This window comes from Zingiber officinale, chromosome 1A (assembly GCF_018446385.1).
Source record: "Zingiber officinale cultivar Zhangliang chromosome 1A, Zo_v1.1, whole genome shotgun sequence".
Classification (NCBI taxonomy): Eukaryota; Viridiplantae; Streptophyta; class Magnoliopsida; order Zingiberales; family Zingiberaceae; genus Zingiber; species Zingiber officinale.
In genome coordinates this window covers 92,420,312-92,433,030 of record NC_055987.1, presented here as the reverse complement: position 1 = coordinate 92,433,030, position 12,719 = coordinate 92,420,312, and the positions used below count along the sequence as shown (strand labels likewise).

Below are 12,719 nucleotides of genomic sequence, written 5' to 3'. Positions count from 1 at the left end.
GTCAAGAACTCCCCTCGAATCGCCCAGAAATCCTCCCAAGAATGGGAGGATACCACCAAATCTTGCCTTCTCCCAAAGGGGAAGAGATCCCCTTTCAATTCATGAAGGAGGGTTTAAATAGAGGAGGAAATCGGGCGCCACACGGCCCCATGACACGGCCGTGTGAGATTCACACGGCCATGTCCAGTTCCTTCTCTGCCAAAGCTGCATGGCCGTGTGACTCACACGGCCAGGACCCTTCTGTTCTCTGGAAATGCTACACAGTCGTGTGGTGCACACGGCCACCACCTGCTTGGCCTCTGGAAACCTCACACGGCCGGGTAGATCTACACGGCCATGTAAGGCATCTGCTCTAATTTCTTCAAATCAAGACACGGCCGTGTGAGATTCACACGGCCATGTCCTCTTCCCTTCCTGTTAAAACTACACGGCCGTGTGTGGTACACGGCCTGATGCTCTCTCCCTTCAATTCCTTCCAAGCTTGCCCGAGGACGCATAATCTTCACCAATTTTGACTCCTGTGTACAGAAAATGCACAAAAAGCAGATCTCCGAACCAAAAGAGTAAATATGCTAAAAGGAAAGCTGGAAATATAAAAGTGCATAGATCAAGCATGCTCAAAGTATGTAAATGTGCGTAAAAACATGCATAAAAGAGTATATAATCTACGCACATCACCAGGCAACCTTTGCTTGTCCTCAAGCAAAATGCTGCAGTCTAAATTCATATGTTCTACAACACATTCATAAAACCTAGTGCACTTTCCTAACTCTATGAAAAAGTTTCATTAACAAGCGTGATCATGGAAACAAGTAAAGTATGGTTCAAGCATAAGAATCTTGTGCACAGTGTAAAAGTAACTCAACACCCTTCAAGTTTCAATCCATGTCCTAGTCAAGTCGTCATCAAATTTGAATTCCTAGTGTTTCCAGTGAAAGACAAGTAACCAGTGATAGGCACTTACTCACCATTCACTTGGTTTATATTTCTCAACTAACCCAAGGTCTCAAAGGTGTGCTCAATCTCAAGGGAAGCTAAGCAGTCATTTCCCCAGTAACCTAACTCGGTCTCAAAGGGGTGACTTGCTAGATTCCACTCAAGACAAATGTTTTTTATATCCCTTTTTAAAAAAAATTTTTTTTTTTTTATAAGTGTTTGCATTGTGCAAAACTTATTCACAAATGTACTTTTAGCACTCATGTTGGGATATTTTGATTTTTCCAAATGAGCTTTAATGATTTGAGCCTCATCCAGTAACCAAAATGAAAGTTGAGAAATCACCATGGAAACCAAGTACTAAGCAAACAAGATGAATCATGACTATTTCAATGACATCAACTATTCAAGCATCAAGCACAAGTGTAGTGAAGATAAAATCCTTCAGGTTGAACCAAAACTAAAACTCATCACCATAAGATTTTTAGCTTATTAATGCTTCCCAAGATAGAAAAAAGAACTACACAAAGTTTACTACTAGCATCATTCGAACATCATGAATCAAGACAATAATCGTGCTAACATTTCACTTGAATCCAAGAAAGCATATAAGTGAAGATTTGATGTTCTCAAAAAATTTTTTTGCCATGATTATTTCAAAAACAAGCAAAATAAAGCAACAAGCAATGAAAATAAGAACCAACATGAAAAACTAACAAAAACTAAAAACTACATGACACCCCCCCCAGACTTAAACTTTTCATCGTCCCGATGAAATCAATATGGTGGAGGAGGTGGAGGTGGATGAGGGAAAGGAGGTCTATGACGTGGTTGGCTAATAGGAAAACTAGGAAAACTTGGAATCTCACCCAAGGATCTATGATACTCATATAAAGCATCTACTTGTTGGCTAGTAAGCATCATGCTCTGCATAAAATCTCTCATCCTAGCCTGATCAGTATCATAATCCTGCACAAACTCAGCCACTTGACCTTGAAAATTCCTCGTAAACTGAAAATGATTTTGTACCTCCCTAAACTGATCATCAGATAAAGAGAAGCGCCCCTCCAAAATTTTTCGTTGGGCATCTTGCTTCTCATGAAGTGATTCTAAAGACGTACGAAAATATGAAAAATCAAACCTAGAAGATCCCGTGCCATATGCAAAAGAATGCCTAGCAGGCTCCATAAAACTAGAAGGCTGCAGGTGTCCAGATGACGAGGGCTTATGATGTGGCTCAGTGTCTCCAGGTATAGAAGGGTTATCCTCAAAATCTAACTTAGAAATTACCCAATTAGCCGGGTTACGAATAGTAGTTCGTTCAGGAAAAGGAAGGGGTAAAGGAGAACCACTCCTCCTAGGAAACGCGAAACCATTCTCATCCCGAACGATCATTTTCGTAGCAAGACATGCATCAATGTCAATCATGTCATTACCATGAATTATTTCCAACCCATCAACATCAAGATTTAAATTATAAGCTATTCGGGTAATCAAACCACCAAAAACAATTGATCCCGATGATGCCCTAGCAGATCTTTATAAGGTTTGAACAGAATGAAAACCAGAATCAAATTCAACCTTATAAAGCATAGCCCATAAAGCATAAAGCTCTATCTTTTTAACCACCCCATCACTCTCTCCCCTACCAAAAATAGTTTTACTCATGACTCTATGTAGATACCTAAAGATGAGGTTTTGCATATGGGAGGCCTTAGCTCTTGAAGGCTCATAAGGTTGATCTAACCAAGTTATTGCATTCCAAAAATGATTCCAATTAAACCTTGGATCAAACCTACGAGGGCTACCGGTGGTTAATCCAAAACAAGAATTAAAGTTACTAAATGCCCATAGAAATTCTTGATTCATTAGTCTAAATGAGATTTTTCCAAAATAATCATCTTCATTAGTAAAATGGACATCCAATGAACTTAAAAATTCCAAAACAAGACGAGGATATGTAGGCAAATGTGTGTACATAATATCACTCCAATCCAAAAACCCAATCATCAAATCTACATCTTCCCAAATTCCAAGCATATCAAGAAGAATTGGGTCCATATATCTAGTACACACTATCTTTCTATTGACAAGCATTGCAAATCTAGTTACTTGATCATTATTTCTAAACACAATATTGAATTCATTGTCATTACCTTCGTTGCGTGAAGTCCTTTTGCCTTTGCCCTTCACTGGTTGTTTTCCTTTGTCCCTTGATGGCTCCTTCTCATTGTCTCCACTGGATCCACCACCTCCTTTGCGAAGTTTCTTCAAAATGTTGGACATCTTGATGAGTTTAGATAGGGGAAGAATTATCTAGGGTTGGAAAAATGGAACTCAAAGAACAAAACTTTAAAGAGTAAAGATCTTAGGTTAGGAGAACAAAAAGTCCAAGTCTTAGAGAGGAGGAGAATCCGGATCTAAGAGATCTTGAGAGATTAGAGAGGAGTTTTTAAGAGATTGGGAGAGAAAGAGATGTTTTGGAGAGTTGGGGGTGTGCGGGACACGGCCAAGATCTGGCCGTGTAAGGTAGAAAGAAGAGTTTAATAACTCTCCTACACGGGCCGTGCAGATCCACACGGCCTCCCCCTCTTCCTTCTCTGGATTCTTCGCACGGTCGTGTCTGGGACACGGCCTCTCCATCTTTCTTCTCGGAATTCTTTGCACGGCCGTGTTTGGGACACGGCCTAGACCTTTTTCTCCTCGGGAGATCCTACACGGCCGTGTCTGGATGACACGGCCCAAGCACTTCCCTTCTCTGCAACCTTTGCCTGGTCGTGTATAGCACACGGCCGGGCTCTATTTTGCACCTAACCTGAAAACAAAATCAAAAGAATGCATCAAACTAAAAGAAATTAAAATACAAATCAAAACTAACTAAAAGAACCCTTGGGTTGCCTCCCAAGAAGCGCTTGTTTAAGGTCTTTAGCTCGACCAAACTTGATCATTCACTTCTTTTCCTCGCCCTTGGAGGACAGATATACTTTTCGTTTTTGTTGGGAGATCTTCTCCCGACATCTTCCACCACATTGTCTCCTTCGTTTGGTGGCCTTCCATGAGGATGGAAATTCCATTCCTCAAGTTTATAAATGCTTGTCCTGCTACAAGCATTTAAAAGAGACGAGACATGGTTAGAGATATTAGATAAATCATATTCCAACCTTTCCTTACCAATTACCAAAGAAAGCTTATGATTTTTGACATCAATTATAGCTCCAGCTGTAGCAAGGAAAGGTCTTCCTAATATGATAGGAATCCTGGGGTCCTCTACATGTCCAACACGACAAAATCTGTGGGAATAACATTCCCATCCACCTCTACTGGCACATCTTCTATAATACCCAAAGGGTACCTGCAGGAATGATCGGCAAGTTGAAGTGTCATAGTGGTAAGTTTAATGTTTTTGAGACCTAATTTATTACAAATTGAATAGGGAATGAGGCTAACACTTGCCCCCAAATCACAAAAAGCTTTTTCAAAAAATTCTTTTCCTATGTTGCATGGAATATAAAAGCTCCCTGGGTCCTTTAGTTTTGGGGAAGTGCTCTTCTCCAAAATAGCACTACATTCCTCACTAAGCGCAATGGTCTCAACCTCTCCTGTTCTTCTCTTGTTTGACATGAGATCCTTCAGGAATTTGGCAAATCTAGGCATTTGAAGAATAGCATCAATAAGAGGTACCTCTACACAAATTTCCTTAACTTTTTCTAAAAACTTGCCAAATTCTTCATCTTTCTTGAGCATTGTAAGTCTCTGAGGAAAAGGGACAGCTTTGCTCTAATGGTTCAGTGGGAGAGTCTCTTCAACCTCAATGGTACTCTCCTCATTAGCTTGAATCTGATTTGGTATAAGAGGAGAGAGCTCTTCTTCTTTTTGTATCCCTTTTGGAGCAGTCACTTGGGAGTCTCCCAAGGTCCGTCCGCTCCTATGCTCAATTCTATTGCAATACTCCATAGGATTCACATCAGGTTTTCCTGGAAGTTGTCCTGGTGCTCTGGATGATGAGGAAGCTAGTTGGGCAATTTGACTATCCTGGATCTTTTGATGCTTTTCAGAATTATCCATTCTCTGAATGAGCTTTGCTAAATCTTGCTTCATTTCATTCTGACTTGAGATAATTTCTTCAAGCATCTTTTCAATATTTGACTTTGGTAAGCCTTGAGAAGATAGATGTTGAAAATTTTGTTGCCCAGCTTGAAAATTTGGTCTTGCCCCCATAGATGGTCCTTGATCTTGATTATTTCTGTAAGAAAAATTGGGATGGCTCTTCCATCCAGGGTTATAAGTATTTGAGTATGGGTTGTTCTGCCTTTGATTGTAACTCATGATTGCATCACATTGTTCCAGTTGATTGATTTGTGCAGTGATAGCTCCCAATGGACATGAGTCATTTGAGTGCTCTGAACTCCCACATACTTCACAAGATGTACTAATAGCATTGACCATATTAGCACTAGTCCCCATATTCTCAAATTTCTTAGTAAGAGCGTCTAATTTTGCAGACAAAAGAGTGACTGCATCTACATCAAACTTCCCTGATGCTTTAATTGTTGGGTTTACAGAAGAATAGCCACCACTTCTTTCATTTGCCCATTGATGATGATTTCGTGCTACACTGTCAATAATTTCTTCAGCTTCATCTAAACTTTTATTCATAAGTGCCCCTCCAGCAGCTGAATCAAGGGACACTTTGGTATGATAGTTGATACCATTATAAAAAGTGTGCAACACTAACCATCTTTCCAACCCATGATGTGGGCATTGTCTGAGCATACTATTATATCTATCCCATGCTTCAAAAAGATATTCTGAGTCAGTTTACTTGAAGCTTGCAATTAAATTCCTCATATGAGCTGTTTTGCTTGGTGGATAGAATTTATCAAGAAATTGTTGCTCACACTGCTCCCAAGTGGTGATGTTATTAGGGGCCAAAGAATTCAGCCATTGCTTTGCCCTATCTCTTAAAGAAAACCCAAATAATAATAATCTAACTGCTTCTGAAGGAACTCCATTCATTTTCATGGTACCACATATTTCATAAAAGACCTCTAAGTGTTGATTGGGGTCTTCATGAGGTCCTCCACCAAATTGGTTCTGCTGCACCATAGATATAATTGCGGGTTTGATCTCAAAGTTATTAGCTTCCACTGAAGGTCTTGAAATACTAGAACGAAAACCTCTTGCATAAGGTGCAGCATAATCCTTGAGTGGTCTATTCGCCATGTTCAAATGTTCCTGTTCTTCAATTTGCCTTTGCATAATTCTTCTTTTATGGAAAGTTCTGTCAATCTCAGGGTCAAAAGGAAAGAATTCCCCTGCAAAGTTAGATCTTCGCATACTCAAGAACAAGATAGCAAATGACAATTCAACAGAAAAAGAGAAAAATAAAAGAATCAAAAATGCGGAATTGAATTTGTACAAAAAGAATTAACAAGAAGTAAAAGTTATACAAGAAAGTAAAAACAGAAATCTAATGATTAGTTACAACTATGCAATAGTAAAGGAAAACAAATGTTATGTTTAGTCTAACTCAATTGATAATTCCTAATGTTATAGCGTAGTCCCCGGCAACGGCGCCAAAAACTTGTTACGCTCCGCAAGTGTACAGAAATGTCGCAAGTAATATAAAAGATTATCGTATCCACAGGGACTGGAATAAGCACTAGAAATGTCTCAATGCGAATTAGCTAAACAACTATCCAATTGTTTCAAATGCAAAGTGAAGGTAAACAAATCTAATATTAAAGATCAACAAACAAGAGTTTAGTGATTTGGGTTATGATAAAGGGAGATTCTAGGAGTTTCGGTTTCTTTGTAAGATTTCTTGAATGTAAATGGTTCACCAATTCTTATCCCTCAATTGCCAAACACTTGTAGAAAGTTACCGGTTCTCTCTTGCAATAGATAACCGGCTAAGGACTTAGAAATGTATCTAAATATGATCAATTAGACGTGAACCTACGTTGTCCTTACACAGAAGCGCACCTATTACTATGCCTTCCTCGGATATCAACATAGAAGCCCACAACTTATTAATCTATCAAGATACAAGAAACTAATCACAAGATCCATCCTACTCTCTTGAATATTCCTATTTCCTCTTCAAGATTATCTCTCAAACGTCCTTACACGGGCTTGCACCTGTCACGTGGATCCCTCGGATGATCGAGTGAGAGTTTATCTTTACAAAATCCACAAGAAATCCAAACAATCAATCAAGAATGAGAATTAAGCACAAATCACCATTAATCATTCAAGATCTAATTGATACAAGCAAGACAATGTCATTGAAACAAGAAATTGGCAAATCCATAAGAGATTACATCAATCCATCATACAAATACTCCCTTAATCCTAGAATACAAGATCTACTCCATGAATCGAGGAAGAATACCCGAAGAAATAAAGATTACAAGCATTTCTTAAATCCCCAATCCAAGAAACCAAGAAAAGGGGAAAGAGAAAACTTATCTACGAAGAAGCCTCGTCTTCGGATCCAATCCTCGCTCCGGAGTCGAAATCGTCAAGAACTCCCCTCGAATCGCCCAGAAATCCTCCCAAGAATGGGAGGATACCACCAAATCTTGCCTTCTCCCAAAGGGGGAGAGATCCCCTTTCAATTCATGAAGGAGGGTTTAAATAGAGGAGGAAATCGGGCGCCACACGGCCCCATGACACGGCCGTGTGAGATTCACACGGCCATGTCCAGTTCCTTCTCTGCCAAAGCTGCACGGCCGTGTGACTCACACGGCCAGGACCCTTCTGTTCTCTGGAAATGCTACACGGCCGTGTGGTGCACACGGCCACCACCTGCTTGGCCTCTGGAAACCTCACACGGCCATGTAAGGCATCTGCTCTAATTTCTTCAAATCAAGACACGGCCGTGTGAGATTCACACGGCCATGTCCTCTTCCCTTCCTGTTAAAACTACACGGCCGTGTGTGGTACACGGCCTGATGCTCTCTCCCTTCAATTCCTTCCAAGCTTGCCCGAGGACGCATAATCTTCACCAATTTTGACTCCTGTGTACAGAAAATGCACAAAAAGCAGATCTCCGAACCAAAAGAGTAAATATGCTAAAAGAAAAGCTGAAAATATAAAAGTGCATAGATCAAGTATGCTCAAAGTATGTAAATGTTCGTAAAAACATGCATAAAAGAGTATATAAACTACGCACATCACTAGGCTCGCCATCCGCCATCAATATGAAGTCCCCAAGGAATATAGTATCTTAATCCCGAAACCAGACGATCATCCTCATCGTCCCCCCGCTAATTGTGTGACTTTTTTTAAGGACCAATTGATAGGGGGTTTAAGGTTTCCCATTCCTCCTTTCCTAATCAGAAGTGAGTCAGTATTTTGATATTCCTTTGCAGCAATTTGCACCTAACGCCTTTTGTTACCTGTGTGGAACCTACATGTTATTTCGTTTATTAGATATCCCTCCTACTCCTCAAAATTTCTTCATGTTTTCTTACCCCAAGTGTTCAGAACCTGGTGTTTTCTTGTTCCAATCACAGACTAAGATGGTCCTTTTTGAGGACATGCCCTCGTCTCTTGAAGCTTGAAAATCTTGTTTCTTCTTCATAAAGTTTCCAGGACCCATTCCTTGGTCTCTTGCCTAGAAATCCTCCTTACCTCCCTTGCCTAACGTCAGGGAGTTTCATCTTCATCCCTCCTTTCCTATTTACTGTGAAAAATTGTTATGTCATTGGCTTTCTATCCCTAAGTGGCTGAGGGTCGATCTTCTATACGTATTTGGTCTAAGCCCTGTCAAACCTGCTACACAAGGCTCTTTAGGTAAAATTCTGCTTCTTCCTTATTGATTTTTATTAACTAAATAATTTTTCTATCTTTGTAGTGGACAATTTTTATTCCGCTTTAATCAATGAAGAACTACGTCTGGAAGAGGATGCAATTCGCGCAAAAGAATAAGAGCTTCTTGCTGCCGTTACTCCGCCGCCTCCAGTTGAAGATCCGACTCCTCTGGTTGAAGTTTCCAGCTCTCAGGTGGTTCCTGAGGCTCCTGAAGACCTTCCCGCAGAAATTCCTGTTGTTTCTTTGCCGACTATTCCTTCGCCAGTAGCTGCTGCTCCTTCATCATCCGCCCCCCTTCCTATTATTGAACTCACATCTCCTGGGAGCTCCGATAAATCGATAGCTGAAGTTGCTACCAGCAAACGTTCGGGGCGCAAGCTTACTAGGGCTCCTCCTCCCAAAAGGAGACTTATCCTTCCTGCCGATGAACTTGTCTCGGAAGGTTTTGTTCCTTCCGACGAACCTACTTTGGCTGAGCTCTACCCTTCTCTCACCTTCCCTACCTCACCCTCTTCCAGCACTAGTGCCCCTGGTGATGTTTCTTTCACCTTTCCATTGTCTATTCCTGAATTCGGATCCTTACCTTCCTCACTCTCTTCTTATTTAGTTTTTGCTCCTCCTTCTATTCCTACTTCCTCTTTCTCCGTGGGTTCTTCCACCATTCCCGTCCTCCCCATATTGCTAGGAGGTTCCTTTGCTAATGCTTGGAAGAAAGTTCGTCCTATTTTTGAAGAACTTACCACTCCCGAAGCAATTTATCATTTTTCCCATAGTGAAAATCAGGTATGTTTATTAACGTCTACTTTTTATTCATCAGTGATTATGTCATAACTCTTTATTATATTTCTAGTGATGGATAGAAAATATGGGCTTGTCTCGTCTAATGCACAATTTATACAACGAGAACAAGAAGCTGAGATCCGAGAACGGCAAGCTGAAACAGCAAGTTACTGAGTTATCTTCTGCCACATTTTCCGATGCCTCCAAAAAACAACTTGAAGTCCAAATTGAAAGTCTCCAGACACAGTTTAAATCTTCTATGGATCTTAACAAAGAATTAACTTCCAATTTGGAGAAATGGATAGCTGAGCTTGGCAATTTAAAGGCTAATTATGAATCGGCATTGGCTGATAAACTTAAGGCCTTGCAGCTGAAGGATGACGAAATAACTTCTTTGAATACTTCCCTAAATTTAGTTAAAACCGAGGTCTCCACCAAAGAAGCCGAAGTGAAAACTTCTCAGACGACTTTGGTCGTCTACAAGGCTAATGAAGACACTCGCTTCAAGGATAGGGCCACTATCATGATTAAATCTACTGATCTCAACAGGCCAATCGTGAAGTCGATCCTAGCAGCCTTCACTATTGGAGCTGAAGGGGCGGTGCAACAATTGCGAGAGGAAAACTTCTTATCTCGCGATCCCCCTCCCAACTTCCTGAATCGTCGCAAACTTATCGATAACATGCCTCCTGATCTATTTCCTCAGCTGACCTTAGAATGATTTTCTTACATGAATTCAAATCCTTGTAAGGGGGACTGGGACTTTGTGATGACAATCTAGTAAATTTATGAAAAGTTGAACTCCCCTCTTTATAGTTAAACTTGTTCCTCCTCATGGTGATTGTTCGTTTTGATTAAGTATGTTGAGTGTCGCCTGGCCGACTGCCATAAAACTTCGTTCAACATATTATAATATTCTCTATGTCGATCGTTCTGCTATGACCGGTCGATGCATGCTAGTATGGACCAATACCGTCCGGTACTTTGCGGTTGATTAAGTCCCGTTCAATTTAGTACAGTCATATTGCGATATTCTCAATATCGGTCAGTTTATTATACTCGATTAATTTATACTTGTATTTATGAATATCATCTAATGCATTATACTTAACCAAATTTCATATGGTTCATTATGGTGGATGTCACCTGACTTACCATTATAACCCTCTGATCGACATATTAAAATAGTATTCATCTCGGCCGGTCTATTGTGACCGACCGATTCATACTTATATTTATGAATCTTGTCCGGTATTTTCTAACCAAGTCCTGTTTGTTGTGCTAATTCCGACATTAATTGTTTTACTATACCTGATCGATATATCCTTATGCGGGAACATATCGACTAATGCCTTATACTTAACCAAATTTCGCCCGATCTATTATGCCCATCCGGGTTCATTATTTTATTTAGACAGATAATCTGAACTTATAGCACCCGATCGATTTTCCCCATATTTATTTGATTCTCTTAAGAATCAAGCCCATATCGAGAGAAACTTGGTCGCGTTTTCCGAGGAAGATTGACCAACTTAACATCTTTGTCTTGGGATTCCTCCTTCTTTTTGAGTTCAATTTTATCCTATTTATGACAATTAGGATTTTGAATACTTTTTTTTTTATTCCTCCTGCTGTCTTTATTTAGGGGTTTTGGCATAGGGTCGAAAGAAAAAATAAGGGTTTAAGAAGTTCTCTTCCACTTCTTGACTTTCTTCTTGCCTTCCCCGATTCATCTTCCTTTTACTGTTCCGCCATGGCTACTTCCTCTCCTGCGTGGTTTCTCTTGTGTGCTTCTGACCTCACAGATACAGAGGAAGTGGATTTAAAGGCGAGTTATGGTTTTCCTTCTTATATAGTTCGCCCTACTCCACTGGATAGTCCACATCTTTCTCCTTTAGGGTGTATATCTATCTTACGGGACCAAGTCCTACAAGGCTTTCGATTCCCTCTTCATCTCTTTTTTCCTGATGTTAGCATCTACTTTAACATTCCTCTTAATCAGTTTTTCCCTTAGTCTTTTTCTATCCTCATGGGTTTTGTTGGGGTGTCCAAACTACTAGATTTCCCTTTATCCCCTCGTCTTTTTCACCACTTCTTCGTTCCTCGTCAGGTAGATATTGGTGTTTTCAAATTTCAATCTCGTCCTAAGGCCATTTTGTTCAACCGAATTCCTCCTCAAGGGGAATGGCATCACAAATTTTCCGTATGCGTCTCCCCTCTCCTCCTCCTTTTCTCATCCAATGGATATACGATTTACCTCCAGTTCCTAGTACCAATAATCTCCTCAATGACCCTTCTGTTGTTTTTGCTTTATCTAAACTAAAGGGGGCAAAATTTAGCTTGCCACATTTGATTGTGGAGGGTTTGATGTTCCCTTTTGGGATAAGTAATATTGACACTCCCTTGGATGGCTCTTTCGATATGTATAAACATTTTGCACCATCTTTACTGATTGGTATATCTCCTTTATAATGGTGCTTAATTCTTGCGTTTTAGCTGATGCTCTTCTTCTAGCTTTCATGTATAAGAACACTACTATGACTAAGTCTTTTGTGAATAATCTTGGAGAAGAATGGCTACGAACTCACCGAGCTAACCTAATTCCTCTACCCTGGGTCTACTATCTGAAGAAGAGAAAAGAACAGAAGCTGTCGCAGCTATGGAAGAGGAAGAAGAACAACCCTTCATTACCCTAGTCAAAAAACCAAGGCTTACTGAGGATGTTCCTTTCAGCGACCTTTTTGGTACTTTTGTGCAAACTCCTCTTGTTCCGGTGCCTATTTCTCTTGAGAGAGGTAAGGCACCAATGTCCCCTACCCATATTATCTCCAATCCTACTCTTAGGATGATGAGACCTGCTCTACTCATCCCCTCTTCTTCTGTTATTGTTTCAGCTCCTTCTGCTTCTACTTCTGAGGTGGTCGTTATCCCTTCTATGTCTTCTCAACCTCTTGCATTGGCCTTGCCTCCTTTGGCTTCTGGGCCGCGAGCAAAACGAACACCTTGCCGAAGATCTTCTCCCAGGGCAGGGTCCTCAAATATTCGTGTTTCGACGATTGAGTCAGCATCCCTTGCATTACCACCTTCCGTCCCATCTAGTTCTTCTTCTGCTGCCCTTGTTTCTACTACTTCTTTCCCTTCTAGTCCGTCTTCTTCTTCCTCACCTTCTTCTTCTTTAGTTTCCT

General features: G+C 40.5%; 1 non-coding gene across 1 annotated transcript; it reads left to right on the top strand.

Moving 5' to 3' along the window:
- The first annotated feature begins 5,680 nt into the window (after positions 1 to 5,680).
- LOC122039348 lies at positions 5,681 to 5,786 on the top strand. Its single transcript, XR_006128182.1, has one exon. It is a non-coding gene; the product is annotated as a small nucleolar RNA R71 (small nucleolar RNA).
- The last annotated feature ends 6,933 nt before the right edge of the window (positions 5,787 to 12,719 follow it).